Source organism: Felis catus, chromosome B1, assembly GCF_018350175.1.
Source record: "Felis catus isolate Fca126 chromosome B1, F.catus_Fca126_mat1.0, whole genome shotgun sequence".
Lineage (NCBI taxonomy): Eukaryota > Metazoa > Chordata > Mammalia > Carnivora > Felidae > Felis > Felis catus.
The window spans coordinates 126,976,552-127,003,434 of NC_058371.1; the positions used below are offsets into that span (position 1 = coordinate 126,976,552).

The 26,883-nt window shown below is 36.8% G+C and overlaps 1 long non-coding RNA gene across 9 annotated transcripts in view; it reads left to right on the top strand.

The window, feature by feature from the left end:
• Positions 1–26,883, top strand: part of LOC102899731 — a 230,005-nt gene that overhangs the window by 161,221 nt on the left and 41,901 nt on the right. For 4 of the 9 annotated variants that reach the window (XR_006596937.1, XR_006596930.1, XR_002741826.2 and 1 more), the window contains one exon: positions 10,202–10,330. The exons of 3 other annotated variants lie outside the window; for them this stretch is intronic. This is a non-coding gene — a long non-coding RNA (uncharacterized LOC102899731). Of the gene's footprint in view, positions 1–8,688; positions 8,749–10,201; positions 10,331–12,997; positions 13,312–26,883 lie in introns of those variants that run through there. 2 more of the 9 variants (XR_006596939.1, XR_006596941.1) reach the window with 2 other exon arrangements.

Below are 26,883 nucleotides of genomic sequence, written 5' to 3' on the forward strand. Positions count from 1 at the left end.
ACTGAGTGATCTTGATATAATTGTAATGAAAACACCAATAACTAACACCAGTTGACAGTATTTACCAGGCCCTGTTCATGATCTCAGTCAGTCTTTGCAGAAGCATATGAGACAGGTATTTGCATTATCATCATTTTACAAACTAAGAAACTGGGACTTAATGAAGCAAGGAAACCTGACTACAAAGGTGGGGGTTCTGACTCTGAGATCCAGATTTCTCAGGATTTACTTATTATTTAAATAAAACTCATGTAAAATGTTTTCAACTCTTCTAACAATTTAATTCTTTGTTTCACAAGTTTTAAATAAGAGATAACAATTCTAAAGCAATGCAATGATTTGCCCTAGGACATGCCCTACCCCCCCCCCCCCCCCCCCCCCCCCCCCCCCGGGTTCCTTACCTTGCAATAGAAAGAGGGCTGCAGTTGAAGACTCTGGCTTTTCTTTGATCTCCCTTCCATCACTGCTTCACTGAACTAACCAAACTGCCGTCTTCTTATTTATAACAAAAGAAAAGAAAAATCAGAAGGTGATACAGAAAGAGCACTGTTTTGAAGGAAGCACTTTATAAAGGGGGAGGGGGGGAATACTTCAGAACTGGCACAGAGTGACATCTAAGGTTGTGTGGAGGTGCTGAGCTGCCCAAATCCCAGCAAGCCAGAGAACGCCCTCCTCTGAGAGTTGGTATTCTTCATCCCTTTTTAAAATATGTTTTAAATTTTTTAATGTTTATTTTTGAGAGAGAAAGAGAAAGAGAGAGTGAGACAGAGCATGGTTGGGGGAGGGGCGCGCGCGCGCGCAAACACACACACACACACACACACACACACACACACACACAGAATCCCAAGCAGGCTCCAGGCTCTGAGCCGTCAGCACAGAGCCCTACGCAGGACTCCAACTCACAAACTCTGAGATCATGACCTGGGCCAAAGTCAGATGCTTAACCGACTGAGCCACCCAAGCACTCATCTTCACCCCTTTTCTTGTACGACTTTAACTCAGTTATTCAAAACTTTTCCTTGCTAATTCTGCTGCACTTCAGACAGCTTCTCAATCTGATTCAGAGTCCCAGTTTATTGAGAAAAGTGTAAAGAATCAATTATTCATCACTGTATAATAAAGAATCAATTTAGGGGCGCCTGAGTGGCTCAGTCGGGTAAACGTCCAACTTTGGCTCAGGGCATGATCTCACGGTTTGTGGGTTCAAGCCTCGCGTCAGGCTGTGTGCTGACAGCTCAGAGCCTTGAGCCTACTTCCGATTCTGTGTCTCCCTCTCTCCCTGCCCCTCCCCCACTCACACTCTGTCGGTCTCTCTCTCTCTCTCAAAAATAAATAAACATTAAATTTTTTTAAAGTCAATTTACTACACCAATAGTTTTAGCTAAATAATTCCATATGTACAGGAAATATACTTTTAAAAGATGAAATTAGAAAAAATAGATCATCTTGTCAGAAAGGAAAAAAAAAAGCTTTATTTGACATATCTTTTAGATGAAACGATCTTTTACCAGACTTTCATTAAAGCCTTTAGTGGAGAACATACAAGGCAAAAGAATCAGTCAAGGTTTATAGCTGCTAGTGATGTATTGAAATGTATTAGAAAGTAGATGCCGCCCTTTACAAGGGAAGACTAATGCTGATTGGCTTCCCTGTTGTGCCCCCAGCTGAGAAATAGATAAACACTTTGTATATTTTCCCTTGGTTTTGAGACTGATACAATACATAGGTCAGTAAAGTCAACAACATTTAAATTGTTAAAAGATTTTTTTCTGAGTCTTCTGGGAATGGTAAAACAGGATACAGTCTTTTATTCCCATTTCCCTTCATGAAATGTACTCTCTTCTTTTTGGAACACACGATAGTTGCTGTGCATACAGATAGGTCCTAACAATGCTTCTCTGACATTTAAGCATTTCACCTTCTTTGCAGTACAGCCTGTTTGTCCTTTTAAACTTGGCCACTGGGCCAAATGCAAAGGAACCACTGTGTGACTTTTTGCTTATCTTCTGTACCCAAGCCTGCAAAGTTAGTGCTTGAGTGTGTCAGGTATCACCTGGGGACTTAAGGACGAGGCTTTTTACAGTTAACCCAATCCCATGACCTGTACCACACTGCCTTTGATTTGAAGGCAGTTTAGTTAACTACCAAGACTGCCTACTACATTAATCGGAATCAGGTTCATTTGAGATGTGGGCACACAATAATTCCTGGTTTTCTGCATAATGGCTTTGGGCATACTCAATTACATGCTGGAGTGTCTGCCAGTGGGAAACAGCAATGTTTTTCTTCTTGTACGTGCTGCTCCATTCACAGGGTTGTTTTTTTTTTTTTAACTTTTTATTGGAAATAATTTCAAAATTTTAGAAAAGTTGTAAGAAGCAGTATAGATCAAATAACATCCTGATATTCATTACCTAGATTCACTTATTATCTCTCTCTTACTTCATTTGATTTATCATTGGCTCAAATTTTCTCTCTCTCTCTCTCTCTCTCTCTCTCTCTCTCTCTTCATGCATATATTTTGAATCACATCAGGGTAAGCTACGTATATCATGGTCCTTTACCCCTTAATACTTCTGTGAATATTTCTCAGTAGGATATTCTCTTGTATAGCTACAGTTCAGTTAACAATTTTAGTAAATTAAGATTGATAGAATACCTTTGTTAACTCTATTATCCTTATAATTTCAATTTTAGGAGCTGGATCCAATACCTTTTCCCACTCTAGGTAAGGGTCCACTCTGGAGTGTGGTATTGTATTTAGTTGTCATGTCTTTGTAGTCTTTTTAAATCTAGAACATTTCCATAATCTTTATTTGTCTTTTGTGCCACTGACAGTTTTGAAGACTACAGACTCCATCCGTTTTTATTTCAGAACGTTTGTTCCTCATTTAGCATATATCTGATACCAACTGATGCTTATATTCTCATTATGTATTTTTGTTTGGAATATTACATAGGTGATATTATGGCTTTCTCAGGATATCTCATCCAAATTCACACAATGTCTATGTACTTCTCATTGACGGTGTTTAGATCACCCAATCAATATACTGTTTGATTTCTCCATGTATAAATATCACTTTTCTTTTGTAACTAATAATCAATCTATGGAAAGGCATTTTAAGAGCAGGCAAATGTGCTCTTCACCAAAACTTTTCCCCAGATATATTCTCCATTAGCGATTCATGTCTGATCCAGTCTTTACTCTGATGATTACAAATGCTGACTTTCCAACTCTTGTACTGTCTCCTCATTTGCCAGTTGGCACTTAACATTTTAATATAATCTACAGTACTCCCTTTTCTTGTATTTATTTATCTACTTCTTATTGATATGAACTCATGAACTCCAATTTTTTTGGAATTGTTCATCATGCTAGTTAGTATACTTAATTATTTTGTGCTCAAGTTGTCCTTGATGTGACTAGTAGAATACCTTCAAGCTTTCTCCTGAGTCTTGTAACATGCTTTATTTATTTATTTATTTATTTATTTATTTATTTAGAACAGCCTCACTGCGGGTCTAATAAGATATTCTAGGCTTATCTTGCATACCTCCTATCCCATTTCTGGACCCAGCCATTTCTCCAAGGAGTCCTGATTCCTTTTAGTGGGAAACAGTATTAGACACCAAGATCTGGATACTAGGTATACGAAGAGGGCCATTTTAAAGACTCATAAGGTGGATGATATCTTAAGGTTTCACTTAATTGAGCTATGGTATCATTAAATCATTTCAACTTGATTATTCTAAATATTCAGAAGAGACTTATTCTAAATGTTCAGAAGAGACTTAAAGCTTAGATTTTAAAATACTGAAGTAGAAATAAATGTATAGCTAATTTACAATGCTTTTTGAGGGGCGCCTGGATGGCGCAGTTGGTTAAGCGTCCGACTTCAGCCAGGTCACAATCTCGCTGTCCGTGAGTTCGAGCCCCGCGTCAGGCTCTGGGCTGATGGCTCGGAGCCTGGAGCCTGCTTCCGATTCTGTGTCTCCCTCTCTCTCTGCCCCTCCCCCGTTCATGCTCTGTCTCTCTCTGTCCCAAAAATAAATAAAAACGCTGGAAAAAAAAATACAATGCTTTTTGATTATTTTGTTTAACACTTTATAAAGCAGTGTAAGAGAAAGAGTTCAGCAGTAACACCCCAGATTTGATTGATTGTAATGTTATAGCCAGGGGAGCTCAGTTTTCAGGTGGTATTGCACAATTATCAATTTGTTCTTGGTAGTGTCCATTCACGTCTAGCACACAGAAAACATGACCATCTTCAGAAGGAAAGGTATCCACAAGAGCGTGCCCTGCATGGCTCACAGGAGTGGCATATCAACAGCACAGGACTCTTATAGCCCGTCCTACAGTGTTGGAAATGCACACAGGCAAACAGGGTTCTTTCAGGATTATTTCACCAACTCCTTGGTCTGATTTGACTTTCAAATACACACTGCCTTTTTTTTCTGGCCAAAGGTCTTAATTTGATTCTCAAAAAAAGTCTTCTTCAGTAGTAGATTTCCTTCTCCAGAGAGACATTTCAGTGGCTTCCTAGAAGAATTTGGCTTATTTTCAGTTTGAATGTTCTATTAAAGAGAATGATAAATAAAGGGGCTTTCTACCTCATGTAATAAACCAGAGTTCTCATATCTGCATTATGACAATGTCTTGTCTTGTATTAATACTGCTGATCATTTAAGTAAATTTATACTAATTTACATTACAACAAAATTATAAATGCTGCCTTGGGTAAACCAAGACTGGTTTAAATATGAAGTGTTATGTTATAAATACTATAACATGGATAGAGTACAAAGAGCAAGAAACAATTTGCTGTGCAACATAATACAAAATTAATGATTTAAACTACAACACCTCAAATATGAATACATACAAAACCACAATTGATATACACACCCATAATGTCTCAGAAAACAGAATTATTTAGCCTTTTACCATGTGGAAAATTTTCCTTCAATAAATAATTGAGCTCTCCAATGGGCTGTAAGTCGCTGGAAAAAAAAAATCAGGACACATAATATGCTATATCATGAAAGGAGTCTAGAAAATGAGGTGATGTGTGCTTGAGCTTCTTAATCCTACTGGGATTGATTTGGGGAACCATCTCACAATAGCCTAAGAAATCAAGGATTATCTCAACTAAAACTGTAAAGTTGTATTAAATATTAATGAGAAATACGTATCTGAGAAATAACTCAGAATTGTGTAAGTTTTACAAGAAACATGATTTAAATATCAAAGATCTTGAGTCTCAAAATCTCAATAAATCCCTTTAATGACCTTGATGTATTTAAAAAATAAATTGATATTAGAAGCTTTTAGGATTCTTGTTTACTGAATTTTTTTTAATCACTACTCATTTAGCATTTTAAAATAAAATTTTTGCCACAGGAGTAGGTTTTTTTTGTTTGTTTGTTTTTTTGTTTTGGTTATTGTTCAATAACAATTTAAGTTTTACTTCAGTGATGATCTTTTCCCCTACACACATTATGACTGATAAGACATATGAGACAGCCATCACAGATTATGGCATTTTCCAAAGATGGCTATAAAATGTCATCCATTCAACTGCTATTTCACTATCAAGAGGTGGTATCTATTTCTCCATCTTCTTAAATCCAGGCAGTCTTCACGGCTTCTTTGGCCACTAGAACATGGTAAAATGATGCAGTTACAGTTCCTGTTGGAGCCCTTAACTGGCCTGGCAGTTCTTGCTTTCTGCACCTTAGAAACCATCCATCATGTAAGAAGTGTAACTATCCTGAGACATCATGCTATGGAAACCCATATCTCATGGAGCAGCCCTGAAGGATGAGAACTGATGGAGAGAGAGAGAGAGAGAGAAGAAAGAAGGAAGGAAAAAAAGAAAGAGTTTCTGCAAGGTACCAAAAATATAAATAAAGAAGTTATCCTGAAAGAGATCCTCCAGCCCCAGCCACAACAATAGCCATAGCTGAAGCCATGTGAATCGCAGATAAACTACCTTGCCTTTTCCAGATTTCTTTTTTTTTTTAATTTGAGCCTAAATCAAGAGTCAGACACTCAACCGACTGAGCCACCCAGGTGCCCCCCAAATTTCTGACCTATGAAATTGTGAGAAAAACATAAACATTATTTTAAATGACTAAGTTTTCAGCTAACTTCTTAAGTAATAATAGATAAACAAAACATAGATACTGAACAAATTTAAACTTAATAAGGAGCCTCAAAACTGTAAAGTTTGTTTTGCCTTTTCCCTGATGTCATGGTGCAAGGCAATGTGCTGGGTGCTGGTGATAAAAATTGAAAAGATAAATGTTACCTGGCCTTTGCTATCCAGTAAGAGATACACATAAACAATTATCTACAATAAATGTGACAAATGTAATAATAAAGTGATATGAGAATATAGAAGGAATAATTAATTATTCTTCCATCAGAAATCAAGCATTACGATGGCAGGGAATTTTTATCTGCTTGGTTCAGGTGAAATACAAAGGTATCTGGTACATAATAGATATTCAAAAATATATGTTGAATAAATAAATGGCTGAACTAAAGAAGGAGGCGATGGGCATGTGAATGGTAAGGTTTGGAAATGACCCCTGAAACAACGGAGAAAAAAGATAATATTTTAGCCATATCTTGAAGAACACCTAGAATTTCGTTAGGAGGAGTAGCAGAAGACCGTAGATAGACTAAGGGCTGGTAACTAGAATAGTCTACCATATACCATCATATGCCACCACGTAGCTGGCAACTTAAGCTGTGGGAGTAGTGAGAATGGTCTGGTATTCATAAGTCAGGCCTTAATTTGAAAAATCTTGGCATCTCACCCAAAATTACCTTAAGAGATTAGTCTAATCTTAAGAAATATTGGGGTGAGATTAATTCCCAGACTGAGGTAATCCTCTAACACATCCAGAATCCGATATGTCTCTCAGACCCAAGAGTAGTAGATCCAGAATTGGTTCTTTGAAGCAACTGGCCACATTTCATTGAAATTTAAGGTCCTTGGACTTGTTTTATGATCAGCATAGTCGTTAGGCTGGGAATAAGTAGAAACTTCACCCTGCTTATCAACTTCCATTGAGATACAAGGTAGTGTAATACTTACATTTCATTTTGTATTTGAGAAGGTCAGGAAGACTATTAGTCTTAATGACTAGAAATTCTTAGTCTGCATTAATTGGCTATAATTTGTATAAGTTGGAACTCTTCTATCTGTCCTCATGCATTAATTCACTGATTTACTTACTCATATTTGCCATGCAATATCTGAAAACATGGCAAAGTATTGTCAGTTCTTTAGGTAAAGGTTTCAATCTGTATTAAAATAGTAATAATAATAATAATAATAATAATATAGCAAATTAAGTTATTCAACCCATTAAAGATCTCTTGATCTTTTAATGGATCTTAGACAAGCTTATCCTTCATTACGTTCTAGAGAACATACTACATGCCATATTTAAGTGCTTTGGAAGAGCAAGTACTGAGGAAGTGGAAGAAAAAAAAGTGAAAAACATAGATTCTGTCTACAGCCAATTTAAAGGAAAATAGTAGACTCAGTTTAAGCCCAAATAAATACATGTAATCACAAATGAAATAAGTAAATACATTTTAATGACTTACAAGCGACTTACAATGACTTACAAATGACTATCTTGGTTTAATAACTTAACCAAAATAGTGTTGACTAAATGTGTTACTCATAGAATTGTCTTAGGAGGGAAGAGTGACTTCTGAGATTGTGATGACCATTTACCTGGAAATAGTGAATTGACTATCTACTTCTGCCACTTTATAGGAAGTGGGTAAGGCCCAAAAGGGACACACCAGTCCAGAAGCAAAGATATTTCCAAATAAAACCCAAGGACAAGGTTGGCCAATTAATACCAAATGTTAAGAGGAAATTAATAAACATTTAATAAGATAGTTATTGCAAATTTTTGTTCAAGCTTCACTGTTGAAAGAGTATGCGTCTCCTATTAAAAAAAAATCTGGCAAGCTGTCTTTGCTATCAATTGTCTCTTTCTGACAGTAGTCATATTCTCTCCTCTTCTTTACTTAAAAGCACTGAAGACCCAGGTACATCGAATTGTAGTTTTCTTATGGGCCAAGATTTAGTAAAAATTGATGGTACTTAAGCCCTAATAATGAAACATTCTTAAGTATTGTTGCTAAAATGTCCTTCAAGCAAGACGTGGAAGGCAATACACACATGATGTCAGATCATAGCAGATAATCACTAACATTAAATTTTATGTCACTCCTATGAATGGCTATTATAGTCAGCAGGTGACTTTGTTCAATTCTTAAACGGGTCTAGACTATAGAACCAACTGCCTTATGAAAGTGATAGCTGTTTAGGGTGGTTACTCATTCATTGATTTTTGGTATGAGTCCCACTACTGTTAAGCAACAGGTGTTGGTTCATAATCTCTGCACAAGAGTAAACATTCTAATTTGGTTTTATCACAGTCAGTGGGTTCTGTGGTTGGGTAAAACTTTATAATATTCATCATACTAACTGGAAGGCATTGGAGCATTTCTGAATATATTTTTTCCAATCAGAATAGCTAACATTTCTTGGGGACATATTATTTGCCACGATAGTAGGCATTTATAAACGGTATCTGATTTAATCTTTATAGCAACCTGTAAACATTATTGTTCTCTCTGTTTTGTAGAAGAGAAACTGAGGCAGAGTCATACAACTATTAACTAGATGAGCAGAATTTCAAAGTCAGGTTTGACTCCAGAGTACCTGTTCTTTTAACCACTGTGGTGACACCAACCAATGGACAAACATCAGTGTGGTGTTTGTTATGACATGAGAGCTACATATGATATGATGCTTCTGGTTGGATATTGGATTTTTGTGATACAATTAATACAAGTTGAATGGATGGGGGAAAAAATGAGAGTTCCTAGTTGTAATTTGAAATCTTACAACTACAAACCAGCTAACCTTGATAGACCTGCAAGCACATGTTGGGTTCACCTATTCTAATCATATTTACAATTGTTGCAAATAATGGAATGCCAAAAAACCCACCTAATATTAATACTAATACCAATACTAATACTAAATGCTGGTACTAAATAACTAATGAAGTTAGTTTTTTTCCTGCCCAGGCAAGAGTATAAAAAATATGAATCAGAATTTTGCCTTTCAATGAACAGTATTAGTATGAAGAAGAACATGTTCCAAAAACGAAAAACAGCAGCACAATTTGAATATCTGAAAAAGATTATCTGGTAAATGGGAAATTTAAAGGGAAATAATCTTAACATAAAGGTCAACTGTAAAGACATTTAGGAAGCTGGTTATAAAATTAAAAGCATTATAAACATGAATTAAATATTTCCCAACACCAGCTACATAAGTATAAATGCATGTATGATCTGATTTATTATAAAAGCTTACACAGTATGACACCAATAAAACCATTCTATATCAAAAGGGACAAACCCTAGTACTTCCCCCATATGGCATGTGTTACAGGCAGTTTCATGCACCTGTTGTGGGTGTGTTTTGCAGCGCTTAAAAAAAATAATAACGTATTGAAAAGCCAGTATGGATACAAATTATCTAGAACTTAAAATCTCTTTGCATACATATGTCTGGTATAAATCAAGATAACGTAAACCAAAACCAGAATGCTAAACAAAAGGCAAAAAAGGGTATAACTTTTGAAAGAATTGGAGGAGCAGTTCTATTAGTATCATATAGAAATTTATGATTTTATGTATGCAAATATGAGACATTAACATGATGAAAAATTTTGATAATACTCGATAGTTCCATTTGCCCTTCATGGGAAACACAAATGCTTGGATTTAGATTAAAATGTGTAACAATAAGCCTTTGCAATACATTCAGGGAATTAACATCTTTTTATATGTAAAAAACTAATATATCAAAACGTCATTAAACTAAGCACACTGCCAACAATGACCAGTACTACTCCACAATAAATTCTACTGCCATTTCTGACACGACCTAGACCAGAAATTCAACTTCTCAAATGTTCATTTTAGTCATAAGAAGGTGGAATAAAATTGCTTATTTCTCTACTGGAGATGTTAAAGAGAATTTATTACCATTTTTCTAAAATGTTATGAATGTCCTGTTTTTAACAGAATTTGAAGACTGATTAATTTATAAATATAAATAAAAATTTACTATTTTTTCTCTAGGTTCAAATTTGAAGAGTCTCTTTGAAAGTGGGAGAGGACAGATCTTACACAGACTTTTCAGCTATGGGAGAATTATTTGAAACGCTAACCCTCCTCCCCAAAATAAAACTCTTGTCATTTTTTCTCCCACTCTCTTGCTCTTTGGGGACTGTTTCTCTTTTAATTTATTGCTCTGTGTTCTAAAAAGTGGAGAGAGATTACAAACACGTTTAAAAATGTATTAAATATAACTTATGGTAAATTAGTAATACCTCTTGAAGAACCCTGCTAAGATCTCTCCCATGGTGCTTCCTTTGGGGGAAGATAACTCAATTCTGGTGATTTAAAGGTTCTGTCTAGTTCTTTTAAACATTCCTTTGATGTTGTATTGCTCTGCTTGTAATAGACTGTTATTGCCCTATATTGAGTTTACAGAGTGAAGGTAAATCTTTGGTGATGTGATTGTACCACCCCAAACTCAATATTGTTCACAGGGCCTTTATAACTCTCAGCTACACTGCGGCAGAACAGCACACATTTTCATTTTTACCTTTTTAGACTTATTCTTTGTTCTGAAGCTGAAACTATGAATGCTCACATACACTCCACAGTGCTTGCTCTGTGAAGTGGTAACTCATAAGCAGAAAGAAACCTTGTCAGGTGGGTTTTTTTTCTTTTTCTGAAATTGTCCATTTTATTGTTGATCTTTTTCATTACGTTCCATTAGGTACTCTACTATGTTATTGAAAAACACCACTACTGGGAACAGCTCAGTTAGAATATCTATCAAAGTTTCTAGTTTGAAATGTTTTCTAAGGATATAGAACGGCCCTATGAAAGGAGATTCCCCTGAGGAGCCCTAGCGTACCTTGAAATGGATGAACATGATTTCCCCTGGTGGCAGATGTCACACATAAGACTTACATGATCAGAGGTATTAACGTAGACAATTCAATATTAACATTTGCCTGTTTGAATGAAAGTAGAAACTTTCTTTATATAGTGGCTTGTGTTACTTTTTGCTTCTTTTGTGACATTTCTTGCAAAAAAGAGAGCTAATATATTTCACTGGTATAGCATTCAGCTTTGTTTAAAACTGCTTGGAGAGCAAGACAACACTAAGGCTACTTTTTAGGCACTCATTTCACTTATTGACATGTGCCCTGTTAGTATCCTTTTTCCTGTCATGTTAAAGGGTATGATCACAGTTTTTTTTTTGTATGAAGTTTATTGTCAAATTGGTTTTCATACAACACCCAGTGCTCATCCCAACAGGTGCCCTCCTCAATGCACATCACCCACTTTCCCCTCCCTCCCACCCCCCATCAACCCTCAGTTTATTCTCAGTTTTTAAGATAATCATTAAGACAGCATGGTATTGGCACAAAAACAGACACATAGACCAAGGGAATAGAATGGAGAACCCAGAACTGGACCCACAAAAGTATGGCCAACTAATCTTTGACAAAGCAGGAGAGAATGTCCAATGGAAAAAAGACAGTCTCTTTAACAAATGGTGCTGGGAGAACTGGACAGCAACATGCAGAAGAATGAAACTAGACCACTTTCTTACAGCATTCACAAAAATAAACTCAAAATGGATAAAGGATCTGAATGTGAGACAGGAAACCATCAAAACCCTAGAGGAGAAAGCAGGAAAGGACCTCTCTGACCTCAGCTGCAGCAATTTCTTACGTGACACCTCCAAAGGCAAGGGAATTAAAAGCAAAAATGAACTATTGGGACCTCAGGAAGATAAAAAGCTTCTGCATTGCAAAGGAAACAACCAACAAAACTAAAAGGCAACCAATGGAATGGGAAAAGATATTTGCAAATGACATATCGGACAAAGAGCTATTACCCAAAATCTCTAAAGAGCTCACCAAACTCCACACCCAAAAAACAAATAACCCAGTGAAGAAATGGGCAGAAAACATGATCACACAGTTTTTGAGAAATAATTTGTTGATAATCAATTTTTAAAAAATAAAAAAATATCCACAAATGTAAGAGGAGATTCTGTATATCACCGTAGGCTGGATTTTATTTTATTTTTTTTAATGTTTATTTTTGAGAAAGAGAGAGACAGTGCCAGCAAGGGAGGAGCAAAGAGAGAGGGAGACACAGAATCTGAGGCAGGCTCCAGGTTCTGAGCTGTCAGCACAGAGCCCAACGTGGGGCTCGAACTCACAAACTGTGAGATCATGACCTGAGCCAAAGTCAGATGCTTAACTTACTGAGCCACCCAGGTGTCCCTAACAATTACTTTTTAAATAATAAAATTATTTTAAAGCATCTGAAAACATACAGATGCTGGGGTCCCAATCTGGACTTACTAAGTTAGGATCTCTGGGGATGAGGCCTTGGCATCAGTATTAGAACAAAATTCTCCCAATTATTGCAGTGATGGTTACAAACGTTGGCCTGAATCATAATGTCACTGTGATGTTCATGCATGTTTGATTGGCGTCATAAAATATGATAATAGTTGTGATCAGGACCTGAGTTGAAATTGGATGCTTAACCGACTGAGCCATCCAAGCTCCCCAAGTAGACTGGATTGTAAATAACCAGAAGCATTCAGTATATTATTCTGCTAGGGTAGCTAATAATTGTTACTCCAGATAAGTCAAAATTTTTCCTCTGTGACAAATGCTTTTCATTATCATTTCCCCATTCGTAAAAGTAAAGGAAAGCAGTTGTCTTCAGTCTCAGAGGTTGATAAAGATTGGTTGCACCAGTAAATGTCCACAGCATTTGCATTTCTTGTGGTCTTCCTTCAGTTTTCTCCTTCTTGTTACTTCTTTTCACTCTTAGGCCTCTTGCAAATGAAAGTCTTCAGAGCTCTACAGTTCTTTATGAAAGAATTAAAGGCATACAATGCGTACGAAGAAAGTTTCTGAGGTAATGCTTAATACGCATAATTTTAGAGCATATATTATTCAGTGAGAATGAGGTTCATGATTGAAACTAGAATTGTTTGGATGGGACCTCAGGAAGCATCTCCTAAAGTCTGCAAATGCATGGTCATTGGGCCATATATGGATGATAGATATGTTTTATTGAAACTCACATGGCTTGTGCTTGCTTAGGCAGCACATATACTAAATTGTACATGGCTTTAGTTTCGTTTTTGTTTTGGGATTTTTTTTTTAATTTTTAAAAATTAGGTGCTAACATTTATTTATTTTTAGTTTTTATTTATTAATTTTTATTTTATTTAACATTTTTATTTGAGAGAGAGAACGGGGAAGAGGATCTGAGGGAGGGGGAGAGAGGAAGAGAGAGAGAGAGAGAGAGAGAATCTCAAGCAGTTTCTGTGCTCATTGCAGAGCTCGACATGGGATTTGATCCCACGACCCTGGGATCATGATCTGAGCCAAAATCAAGAGTCAGACGCTCAACTGACTGAGCCACCCAGGGGCCCCTAGATGCTAACATTTTAAAATAGGGGTTTTGCCTTAGAATATGGATTTTTACCTTCTTTTGAACAATTGGAAACTTTAAATAACCCTGGGCCAACATTCTCTTCGGGGATGCTACCTGGAGGTGGCTTGCACATGAGTCTTTTGTGGGCTGAAGTCCCCACATGGGCTGCTTCCTTTGCAATACTGCCCACCCCTGTATCATCTGCACTCATGGTATCTGTTTCTAGTCTAATTCTAGCAAGTTCTTCACCCTTTTCACTTTGCTCATTCTGGAAAATTGTCTCACCATGTGCCTCACTCCATTTCCATCTGTCAGAATCCTTACACCTCAAAGAGCATTTCCTCCCCTTGACTCTCTTCAATCACTCATCATCACCTTCTAGGAATCTCTCCTGCTCTAATTCTTCCTCTGCCTTTTGTTAACTGCACGCAATCTGCCTTGTGTTATATTGCTTGTATTTTCATTTTGCCTCCTAATAATTGTAAGCATTCAAGTAGGCAGGGACTATCTCTGTACCCCACACAATGACTTCCTGCACAATGCCTGGCACCTATATGTTCTCCATAGGTATAGAGTAATACAGATACAGATATATAGTAATTTAGCATATGGTTTTTATCTGTTAAATCATTGAAGTCAGTATTTATGAAATTAAAATTTCCTATCCAAGTGGTCAAAGAAGTAAAAGTGGGAGGAAAAAAGGAGCAAAATTTTCTAAAAGGGTAACGGCGAGTGGATTATACTGTATCTATCATTCACCTCAGTAATTGTAGCATGAGCTGTTAAATCACAGCTCAAATGTTTTTGGACAGTATCACTGGGACAGAATTTGCCTCAATCCCACCTCCTACCTACACGTTATCTGTTAGCAATTTAGCATTATTTCCACTTGTATGTTCTTCTTTGTTTGGGGATGGTAGGACACTCGGAAACTACATTCCCAGAATCTCTGATGCATGTTCTGGGGTTGGTTCCACTAGGAGCTACGTTCATATCAGATCTGCAAGGTGGAAGGGAAGTGGAAGCCATGTTCTCCTTTCTTAGGCAGCAGCAGGCAGACGTGTGGGCTTTTGCAAATGTGAGATTTTGCAGCAGTCTTCTCTGAGCCTTTTTTTTCCTAAGGATTACCTGTTTCCTGATTGAAATATCTAGAGCAGTTTCTGCTTTCCTATTTTCCTGATGAAACTCCTACTGGTACATTTAAATTTTTTTTTATGTTTATTTATATTTTGAGAGAGAGAGAGCGGGGGAGGGGCAGAGAGAGATGGAGACAGTATCTGAAGCAGGTCCAAGCTCTGAGCTGTGAGCACAGAGCTGGACGCAGGCTCCAACACACGAAGCCTGAGCTCATGACCTGAGCCAAAGTCGGACCTTTAACCAACAGAGCCACCGAAGCGCTCCCCTACTGATACATTTTGAGAAGGAAATAGGCACAGGGTACCATTTAGTAAATCTGTTTCTGAGTTTGACATGGTCAAATATTTAAAATCAGAGTTTCACCAACTAGAAAATGATCTGAATGAATATTTCCAGAATAAAAGGTATAGATCCTCCCCATAAAAGAAGCAGAAAGGTGAAGGTATTGCAAGTTTTAATTAGGTCACTTATAAGAAGAATATATATACTTTTTATACAGGAGACTATTTGCAAGGTAAAATATTGTTCTGAAAAGATAACTTAGGCCATGTTTCACTGACGAAAATATTTGACAGGTACAGAGAGAAAACCGTAAATAGTTCGTACCTCAACCTAGATTCAATGGTTAGCAGAATGTTCTGTATATCATAGTATTTAGTAAATATTTACTGACTTCACTATAGAGAAAAAAGAAAAAGTGCCTTCCTTCCTTTCAGCAAAATCTGGTGTGTCTGAACAATATTTCTCATGTCAGATAATTTAAAAGATGCTTATTATTTGGCTTATGGAGCATAATCAATGATCTGAGCACTACTTCATCTAGAAATGGCCTTGGTTCCTGTTTATTAGGTAAGGAAAATGGCATATTACGATTTCCTTTTGCTTTAGGTTAGCTAGAATTTCAGTAAAACTGCTACTGCCAACTTATTTTAATTAGTGTGAAACACAGTATGTAATTTTACTGTGGCTGAGTCAGAGGCTAGTCCATTGAGGTCCACTATGATGAGTTAGAGAGTCATACTCCCATGAGCCCAGTCCTCAAAATCGCCCCCGGTCTACAAGACTGAGCTGTCTGGATTGGAATTCAAAGTAATTCTTCTTTGAAAGGATGAATTTAGTTAGTTACAGCTGATTGCATGCCTTTTCTCTGCTACATTTCTAATTGTGCTTGGTTCTTGGCACAAAGAACCTGCCAGATTTCTAGCATCAGACGTGTTGACTCCTTATTCTCACAGGTGAATGGATGCAAGTTGACTTTGCACAGGTTAAAGGTTTTCTGTTAGATGCTGCTTTGTCCGGGTTAACATGATCTGTCAGCCATTTCACTTTGCTTTTGAAACAGTTTTTTCAAGGTAAACTAAAAACATTGAGACAAAGGTCTCATGTAGAATAGTAAAGATGAGAGTTGTTTAAAAAAAAGAAAAGAATAAACCAATAATACACGATAAACATATCCGGATGTGTGGTGAAAGTGATTGGTAACTTGAGGTATTGTATGCATATTTGTGACAATTAGCTCATTTTTTAGAACAAAGTGGCACTAGACATAAATCTCTTTCTCATCATCCCTGTAGAGACCTACTGGAAAATGAACATGTAGAACTAAGAGCAGTGGAACAGAATCTTTATGTACCTCAGTCCAACTAAAAAGAAATCTGGAAAATGCAATTGAATAAAAAAACCTTATAAAACTAAATTGTTGCAACTAGATTTTCTTTCAATTTTCAGGGAACCAGTGAGTATTATTACATAATAGGATTTTATATTAAGAGAAATATGCAGGCTGTCTCTAGTGATCAGTCGTGAGTCATAGCCTTGTGGCTTTGGCACACAAGCCACTGTTATCACTTAAAAATCTAGAAAATAAAAGTCCTAAAATTTGATTCTAATTTGTTAAAAATAAAAACGCTCTTCTTACCAAAATAAGAATATATACTAATATATTCTACTATATAAAAATTATGTGCATATAAACATGTATCTACTAATAAAACATGTTATAAACATGTATTTACTAATATAAATATTTTGCCAAAGTAGAAACTTTATTTCTGACAATCAAATGATTTAAAAATATATATAAAATATATTTATTAGTGGTAAATCCCAAACAATTAGAAGTGTATAAAAAACAATCCCTTTTCCTAATCCCTTACTAGGGCTATAAATAATGTCAATAATTTGGCATGTATTCTCCTAGTTTTCTCCCATATATTTTTAGACATACATATGTATACAGATTTTTTAAAGTTTCAAATGGGATAACACTAATCATACTATTCTATGACTTGCTTTTGCCCCCACAATAATGTATTGTGGACACCTTTCCATGAAAATATATAAGGACTAGAAACTTATTTATTTTATTTTTTTAAGTAGGCTCCATGCCCAAGGTGGGGCTTGAACTCACCCCTGGGATCGAGTCACATGCTCTATTGACTGAGCCAGCCAGGTGCCCCAGAACTGTAAAATAATTTTATAAATAAAATAACCAAGAAGTTAAAATAATTGCATATTATTTTATTTATCATTATTATATTTTGCATTTCATATATTTGATGTACTTTAAACTATTTGTAAATTATTGGTAAATTGGGTCTTTTATTAATAAATTGTTGAAAACACTTTCTTGAAAATGTATTCATGGTAATGAAAGTAGGTTTAAAACTTTTCATATTTTTACTTAGTTTAAAAATATATATTGGGGCATCTGGGTGGCTCAGTTGGTTAAGGGTCAACTCTTGATTTTGGCTTAGGTCATGATCTTGGGTTTGTGGGATCAAGCCCTGCACTGGGCTCTGTGCTGATGGCCCAGAGCCTGCTTCAGATTCTCTCTCTCCCTCTCTCTTTGCCCTTCTCCCCCAACATTCTTATTCTCTCTCTGAAAATAAATAAACATTTAAAAAATATATCAATTAAGTATTTAATTATTTATAGAGGTATCCTGTGATTCAACGAATGTAAGTTTAATGTAATCTCTAATGATGTTTTATGCTGATCTGTAAAGAAATCATTCATAAGGTTGCATAACCTGAAAGTCTTGAGTCAAAAGTCCATTCATCTTCATGCCCCAGTGAAAAACGGATTGCACTATTAGTTATATGGAGGATAAAAGGAACTAAGATTTTAGGAATAACTTCACTTAGAGAGTTGCACAAGAATGAGAGTAATGTTTTAAGAAACGTAGAACCAACCAGATGTTTGGAAATTATATGGCTTGAGATTTTTTTTTCTTCTTAGTGTTTTCTGTGTGAGATAAGATAGAAGTGAGGGCAGACCACCCTCAAGATTACTATGGCATATAGGTTCTGTTGGATTAGAACATCTTCTATATTTTTGAAGTGCCTAACTGAAAATTTAATTGCTTAGGAGAGAGAGGTGATGAATTAACTGTATGACCAGGATTACATTGCTAAGTTCAATGGTCAATGCTTATTCCTCATTTGCTTGACCTTTTAGCATGATTTGAAACAGCTTTTTTTTTTTTAACATTAGTGATTTAAACTTTTTAAATTTTTTATTTTTCCTAGCTTCATTGAGATATAATCAACATATAACACTGTACAAGTTAAAAAAATTTTTTTAATGTTTTAGTTTTGAGAGAGACAGAGACAGAGCATGAGCAGGGTAGGAGCAGAGAGAGAAGGAGACACAGAATCTAAAGCAGGCTCCAGGCTCAAGCTGCCAGCACAGAGCCCGACGCGGGGGTTGAACTCACAAATCATGAGATCATGGCACGAGCCGAAGTTGGATGCTTCACCGACTAGGCCACCCAGGTACCCCAATGTTGTACAAGTTTAAAGTGTGCAATGTGTTGATCTGATACACTTACATGTTGCAAACTGATTAACAGCTTAACTTTAGCTAACACCCCATCCATCATGACACATACTTACCATTTCTTCTTTGTGGTGAAACCATTTAAGATCTGCTCTTTTAGCAACTTTCATGTAAATAATACTAAATACTACTAACTATGGTTATTACAGTGTACATTAGATCCCCAGGACTTACTCAGCTTATAACTTGAAGTTTGTACACTTTGACCAGCATCTCCCATTTTCCCTTACCTCCAAGCCCCTCATAACCACCAGCCTAGTCCCTTGAGAATGTTTTTTATTAAGAGATTTTTAAATATGTAAATCAATGCTACTCTTCTCACTATTTTTTGTCTTGGAAAAATACAACTCATTTTTATTAAAATAATTATATATGTTAATGTATAAGGGGTTTATTGTTATATTTAAACGAATGAATAAATACTTTAAATGTTTCTCAGTTTTTATTTCTAGGATTGTAAATATGGATAGATATAGCTCACATAATCAAAAGAGCTTTGGGATCATCATTGCTTTTTAAGAGCATAAAGAGGTCCTGAGACCAAAATCATTGTGAAATGCTAGACTAAATTAAAGGAAAAAATAGATTAAAATAAGATAGAAGGATAAAACAATCATTTTACCATTAAACTTGGGGGAAACGCCAAGAATAAGAGCAGAACACTTTTACTTCAAAGGCAACATTTTTAACATGCCAATCAAATTTAAAGATTTTGATTTAATATGTAAAACTGTTAAAAAAGATAATTTCAAACAGAAAATGGATATTAAATATGGAAAACCGATTAAACTATCGTTAAAATTAAAAACAGAGACCAGCCTTGAAAGTTCCCCGAGGAGACAAAACCAGTTTAGTCATAGAAGCAAAGCTTAATTTTGTTTATTTTGCAAGGCTAACTTATTATGGGTCATTTCTTGCTTATCCTTCTGAAAATCATAAGCAAGACAAACTGTTTTCCAAGGTTGGTATGAGGTAACCACTGATCAATTCCCTGCCGTTTAAGAAAATCCTACCACAATCAATCACTATGAAGAATAAACAGTCACTGCTTTATCACTATATTAGTTGCTTATAACCAATATACCTAAGCCTCATGCCGTGCTTTGGTTTGAGTATGCTACTGCTTTGTAAATTGTCTTTTCATTGTGTATCAATCAATCAATTTCTACTAATTAATACTTTGGTGACTCATGGTTTTAATATTTATTATTTCTGAATTTTTGACAATAGTATACTCTTTAAAAGTTTTGTTTAATGTTTTTATAAACTTATTTTTGAGAGAGAGCATGTGCGGGAGCAGGGGAGGGACAGGGAGAGAGGGGAACAGAAGATCTGAAGCAGGCTCTGTGCTGATAGCAGCAAGCCCGATGTGGGGCTTGAACTCACAAACTGTGAGATCATGACCTGAGCCAAAGTTGGACACTCAACTGAGCCACCCAGGTGCCCCAACAATAGTATACTCTTTAAGTAGTGCCCCCTTCCAACCATGTTTAAAAAATCTCCTGAAGCATTTATAGAAAACCTACATTTAAGTCGTTAGACTTAATTCTAATTAAATCCTGAAAAAATAAAACAAATGCAAAATAGAAATCAAAGCCTAATAATTCAGAAAAATAAAAAGCAAGCAAAAAAAAAAAGATTAGAAATGGATGCATTCTTTAAAAAGTTCTTATGAATAAATAAATCCCAAGATATAAGTAAAAGTCAATTTAACTATGTCTCTCAGTGGAAATAAATGAAGAGAAAATCAGACAGAGGGTTAGTTTTATTAGGAAGAACAAAATATCAGAATTTAGAGAAGCTGACTTAATGTATTGCAAATTAATGCCATATAATAAATTCTATTATGTACAAGACCCCGTGTTATGATCTTCAAGGAAACCTTAGATGAATTGTAAAGAGCACTGTGGTCAAGATATTCAGAGTTTAAAATAAAAAACATATCCAAAGTGATTTTGATGATAAAATCAAGTGTATTATTTTTCTTGAGAGAAAGCATGTGTGTGAGCCAGGGTGGGGGTGGGGGGTTGGGGAAGAGCAAAGGAGACAGAATTTTAAGCAGGATCTATGCTCGATGTGGAGCCTGAAGCAGGGGCTTGATCCCACAGCCATGGGATCATGACCTGGGCTGAAATCAAGAATCAGGTGCTTAACAGACTAAGCCACCCAGGTTCCCCTAAGTGTAATTTTTTGAAGTGATAAAATTTGTCACAGGATATAAAATAATGAAAGAAAATTTTAATTCTTCTGAAGTTTTTCTTTTTTTTAATTTTTTTTTAACATTTATTTATTTTTGGGACAGAGAGAGACAGAGCATGAATGGGGGAGGGGCAGAGAGAGAGGGAGACACAGAATCGGAAACAGGCTCCAGGCTCTGAGCCATCAGCCCAGAGCCCGACGTGGGGCTCGAACTCACGGACCGTGAGATCGTGACCTGGCTGAAGTCGGACGCTTAACCGACTGCGCCACCCAGGCGCCCCTGAAGTTTTTAATTACATTGATAACTACGTATGTTTCAAATGTAGACGGACATAAGCCTTGGCAACAACATCCATTGATATATCTATTCAGTTCAATGCATCACAATTCAAATCTACTCATTCATTTCTGTATATAGCCAGGGAATCATTTAGTTATATAGGGAATATGTACTGAATATCTACTATGTGCCAGGTAATTTGCAGGTGCTGAGAATCAAAATAGATCAAACTGGCCCTCATAGAACTTAGAATCTACGGTAGAGAAAAGATAGTAATCCAATCACGGGAATAAACAGATACTTCCAAAAACTGTCACTGGCTTTGAATGAGCATCACAGATTGTTACTGGAGTCGGGTTTTCTGGTCCTACAATAGAAAAGAAGCCAGACCCAAAAGTCAAAGGCACAGGCAAGGCTTTATTGGGTGTCCAGCTCTCGCTGAAGGGACACACAGCACTAACAGAGAGGTCAGTTAGGCTGGGCTCAGGAAGAGACGGGAGGCCTTGCTCATATAAAGTTCCGTTTTAGGTGCCCACTCCAACCAATACGCTAATGAGGGAAAGGGAAAAAAAAGTGCCTCATCCTGATTGATTAGAAGGGCCTCGTCCTTATTCGTAGATATTGTCAGGCAACCCAGGCAGCTCCCTGGTGCTCTTTGGAGCCAGGGTCCTGTTTTAAGTCCAGCTCATATATGAGGCCACAATCAAGCCACATCATGGTTGTGCTCTGTAAGAAAACCGTTTAACAATAACGGCCAAGAAAAAGCACCCTAGGTGCATAATATTTTTCATTTGGGGCTTGTTCCCATGGTCAGTAACTGTTAGTATGAAGTAGAGGACAGGAGGATCCCATGTAGTCGGGATTCTAAGAAGGCTTCTGTGAGAATGTACTATTTGAACAAGTCTTTGAGGGTGTGGAGAAGAGGGGGAAAGGAAGATGTCATGGATGATGGAGAAGATGAGGAACTGAGAGGCCCGGGTATTGAATTTGTCTGATATATTGGCAAGGATTAGAGTGAGCAAGACCAACAGCCAGATGTCAAAGTTCAATGACTGAGGAGGAGGGCTCAGAAGATGGACTAGTTGAATGGCGTGAGCCTGAAAACTGCCAGGCTTTGTTACGGTTTCATTTTTTTTTTTTTTTTCTCTTTCTGAGCTTTTCATTTTATTATTTATTTATTTATTTATTTTTCTTTCTGAGCTTTTTTTTTTTTTGACTTTTTGATTTCACTGTTTATTAGCTTGACTCTTTTTTTTAAATCAATATGTGAAATTGTCAAATTGGTTTCCATACAACACCCAGTGCTCATCCCAAAAGGTGCCCTCCTCAATACCCATCACCCACCCTCCCCTCCCTCCCACCCCCCATCAACCCTCAGTTTGTTCTCAGTTTTTAAGAGTCTCTTATCGTTTTGTTTTTAAAAAGTAGAAGCAGAATGGTCTAAAAGTTTTATCAAGGGAGAAAGGGATGAGAGTCCTAATTCTCAGGTATAATAGGTGTGAAAGATTAAAAAGCCACAGCTAGTTGTGGTGGCCATGAGAATGTGCCTTGCAGACCTCGGACTCCAGGGAAGTTCATGAACCAAGGGCCCCAGCTGCTGGCTCTGGCATGCTTCCCCCATGCTGCCCAGCACATCCTGAGGGGGCAGGAATACCAAGGCAAGACAACGCTAGGGAGACACGGGTCCACTTTGATGGCTGCTTTTGCCTCAAGGACTCCTGGATGGGGCACAACGGTCTAGTATGCCTCCCTTTCTCCCCACTTTGCTCGTGTCCGAATTATATCACATTCCCATGACTCTCCCAGCCTTTTCTGCCCCTTTCCCCATTTTCTCTTACACAGGCATTTTCCCTAAGAGAATCCCATCATAGGTCTGCTTCCCAGGAGAAGACAGACACAACAGACTCCAGGAAGAGGTACTTCAGTTCAGCCACCATCTATTGCCACAATGGTTTACCTCAGAATAGGAATGGCAAAATCCCAGAGGAAAGTAGGGTCTTACCCTAGGAAAGGAAGGTTGGCATTTTACAGCTCCCTCTGGCTTACCCCAACACACTCTACTTTGTCCTTAATATTATTTTCTCTTTTCAATATTGACTAGTTAAATCTTTGTGATAGATGGGCCCTAGTCCACAGATAAACAGTTGAGAACTACAGATTTTCCCACCTACTTTTTAAAAAGCAAGAAGTCAAGGTATGCTAGAACGATGTATATCTATTTTACTTCTTAAAATCTATGGTGATATATTTTTAAAATGTAATACTATTCTGATTGCTGGGATTGTTTTTGAAAACTATATGTCACATACTGCCTGCCTTAACACATATTAATTTATTTTACTTTTATAATCTCTTATAGTAAAAGACTAAAGCTTTCCTAAGCTTTTATTGTCAGAGGCCAAATAATTTAAATTCCTATAGTCCTTGAATAATTATTTCATTTATAAAATTTTCAAATCTTTATTTTGAGAAAAATGGAGAAAGAACACTTGGCGATCTTCTTGTCCTAGGAAGATCAATGCCCCATCTAGTGCAACATTAGACAAGAGGTTTCCATGACCATGTTTGTAGAGTTCAGATGTCAAGAACATGACCCATTAGGTGAACTGCAAGAATAAAGCATAGAGGAACACCAACAGCCATCATTCAAACCAAGTCATTTATAGTTCTCTTCTATAACACACCTGCTTGCCAGATGAAATTCCGCTGCTCCATGAAGTACCCTAATTTGCATGGACTTTCAGTGACCTATCTGTGAGCACATAGGAAGCACACACCTGCCTACAAGGCTGGGTCCTTTTTTTTATATGTCATTGCTTACTACAGGGAAGTATAATAGAGCAAGACAACATAGATTAAAAATTACAGATATTAAAGAGGAAATAGGAATAGCAAGTGATCAGATTAAGTAATTATAGTGTGACAGAGAAGGGACAAGACAGAACCAACAGTCAAAAAAAAATGATTTATATCCAGGAAATTCTCTGTGGGCTATGACAGTTTCTTTCATGGAGTTAAAACACAGCAAGGTATAACTCTTTCATTTATTGGTCTTGCAAAATAATGAACTCAATTTTCTTGGACAAAATTTGAGGACAATGGAACTTGAGCCTCTAAATGGACAGTTGGCTAACGGATTATGATAGAACCAAAGTCCACAGAGAGACGCTGAGTGCAGGCAGCTCCCAGAGCTTCGGGCAATCCACAAGGATACCCCTTCCTGCTCTCTGATGGTATCTTCAAATCTTGGCTGAGAAATATTAAGGTGGTAGGTATGTATTTTCAGTGAATTTTTGGACAGGCAGATTTAGGAAGTCATTGAAACAAGATTGGTTCTCCTATATAATAGGAATATAAATGGGAATTTCACCATGGGAAGGTGGGTAAAACAGATGGGGGGGTCAGGAGACGTGGGTTCTGATCTTTGCTGAAAACTAGAGATGTGTTGCTGTGGGGAAACTACAACTACACCTTTTGTCATCACTTGTAAAATAAAAATTTTATATTAATCTTTAAAAGTTCTTTTCAAGCCCTAAAATGTTATAATGCATGATATATTTTCTATCTCCTGAGGGACGGTTTCTTCTAAATGTTAATTTCATTGCAGTATCCTTCCCTGTTAGAAATTTCCAGACTAAAACAAACATGAACTGCTGCTCATTGTTACAACATTCCAAGGAGTAAATCAAAGTGATTTTGAAGAAAATACATCATACTACCTCATACAGATATACCAAAATAAAAATAAGAATTAATATGGTTAACTAGAATAAAACAGATTATACCTGTCATTGTTATAGAGTCATCCTAAAGAAAATCTTCTCACACAATCTGTTTTTGTTTTTGCATTTTCTTTCTAAAGTATTTTTCCTGCAGGTGAATTGCCTTAAACCTATGATCCATCACAGTTGAAAGATTGTTTCTGATGCTACAATCAGGAATAAAGTCTTAGCCACAGGAAATCAACTTCTCATGCATTGAAAACTGCAGTTCAGACTATCTTGGCTTTCTTGCTCCTCCGTTAGTGATTTTTCTTTCAATGTCTCAGTTAGTCATACATCTGCAAACTCCAGCATCAATTTTCTTTTTGTCTTTGCTTTGATCTGTGCCATAGGCCAGTGAAAAGGAAGGTTCTCGTTCTCAAAGACAGTGGCACTAAGCTCATTCTGGCTTCTGGAGGGGTTTGGCTACCAGAGGCACAGCAGGAAATAAATGGACAGGAGGAGAAGAAGGTCGGGTTATTTCTTCCCTCTCCTCTGGCTTTTGCTCTGTGGTTGTGTCCGTCTCACATGGATGAGCTCTCACTTAGTCCGGAAACATAGCTTCTTCCATTTGCCCTAAGTCTTACAGTGGTTAACGGTTTCCTGCTGTTGGCTAGTTCCTGGCTGACTCACCATCTCTTCCTTTGAAAAATAGTACCTTTATTCAATTCTCTTTAGGATCCCAGTGAATGTGTCTCCTGCTGACTCGTATGCCATCTTTCAAGAGTTTCTAAAGTCTTCCTATTACAGATTTAGGAAAAGTACCTTTATCCCCCAAGAAGTGTACTTTGATTTTAAGGAAAAGTTTAATTGTAATAGCTCTCGTGAATTTTTAAGACTAAAGATGTTACATAAAGGAAACAGATCTCTTCGGAGTAGTAGTAAGCTTTTTACTTCTGTCCGTGCCCAGGACAACATGCTCAGGGCCAATCCTGAAAGAGTTGACAATGGAGCAGTCTCTATTATGTCTTTTTCTTTCTCTTAGACTTTCCTTCTCACCCTACTGAATAATAAGTCAATCTCTTTTGCACCCCTCCCTCCAAAAAAAGAAAAAAGAAACCTACCCAAATCTTTTTGGATACATTCATTCTTATCAGTGCCACTTTATACCTGAGACAGCAACTATTTCTATTTTGTGATTTTTTTTTTTCAGACTCCTTAACGTTCATGTGGCAATCGCTGGTATGAGATTGACTTTCCAGTGTTACCGTACAACACATCATAAGGCATCCACAAAAGACCAAAGATACTAGAATAAGCCAACTGATAACTGAGCTTTGATATACTGAGCTGCCATCATCTCTCTTTTCACTTAACGAATTCTTTGAAAGGAAGTTGGAAATAAAAGGCAAGGAGCAAAATGCCCAGTTGCCCAACAGAGATTTCTTTAAACTAAAGATCACCTAACACATTTGTTTCTCCTTCCTTTTTTCTTGTTAACTATGTCTGATCCTGCCCTACAGGTGCTGGTTGATACATTTTACCTGTGCTGGCTTCTCTTTTTTCTTCTACCTGTAACTCTTCCTGGATTCAGGATATTTGTGAAAAGATTTTATCACATAACTGCATTCTTGGATTGAGTCTTAGAATCTCTAATCATAGAGCAAAAATGAAAGGCAATTAAATTTTGTAAACCCTATGAAATTACAGCATTGTGACATATGGCAGGGGCGATTATATGTAGCAAGAAAACTGTTTTCCTTTTGATAGACAAAGTTTGGTCATGTGCACATACTCCAAACTGTGGAATTTGCTACTGGGAAAACAGAACATCTCAAAAATCAATGCCTGTGGTATGCTACCTGAGTTTCCTCCCCTCCCCTCCACCACTCCTTTTGCTTTCCCCCCCTTTTTTAAGGGTTAAACTGGGTGGTTTTCAGAGTTTTACAAGAGAACTATTAGTGAAAAACAATCTGATACATTCAACTTACTAAGGCCCTACTCTTTCCCTCTAATCTTTCAGCAGGACCCAAGGGAGGCTAAAGTTTAGATCAGTCTATTCTCCACAAGAACTTTGATTCACTATTAAATTCCGTCTAATGAAGATGACTTTGCCA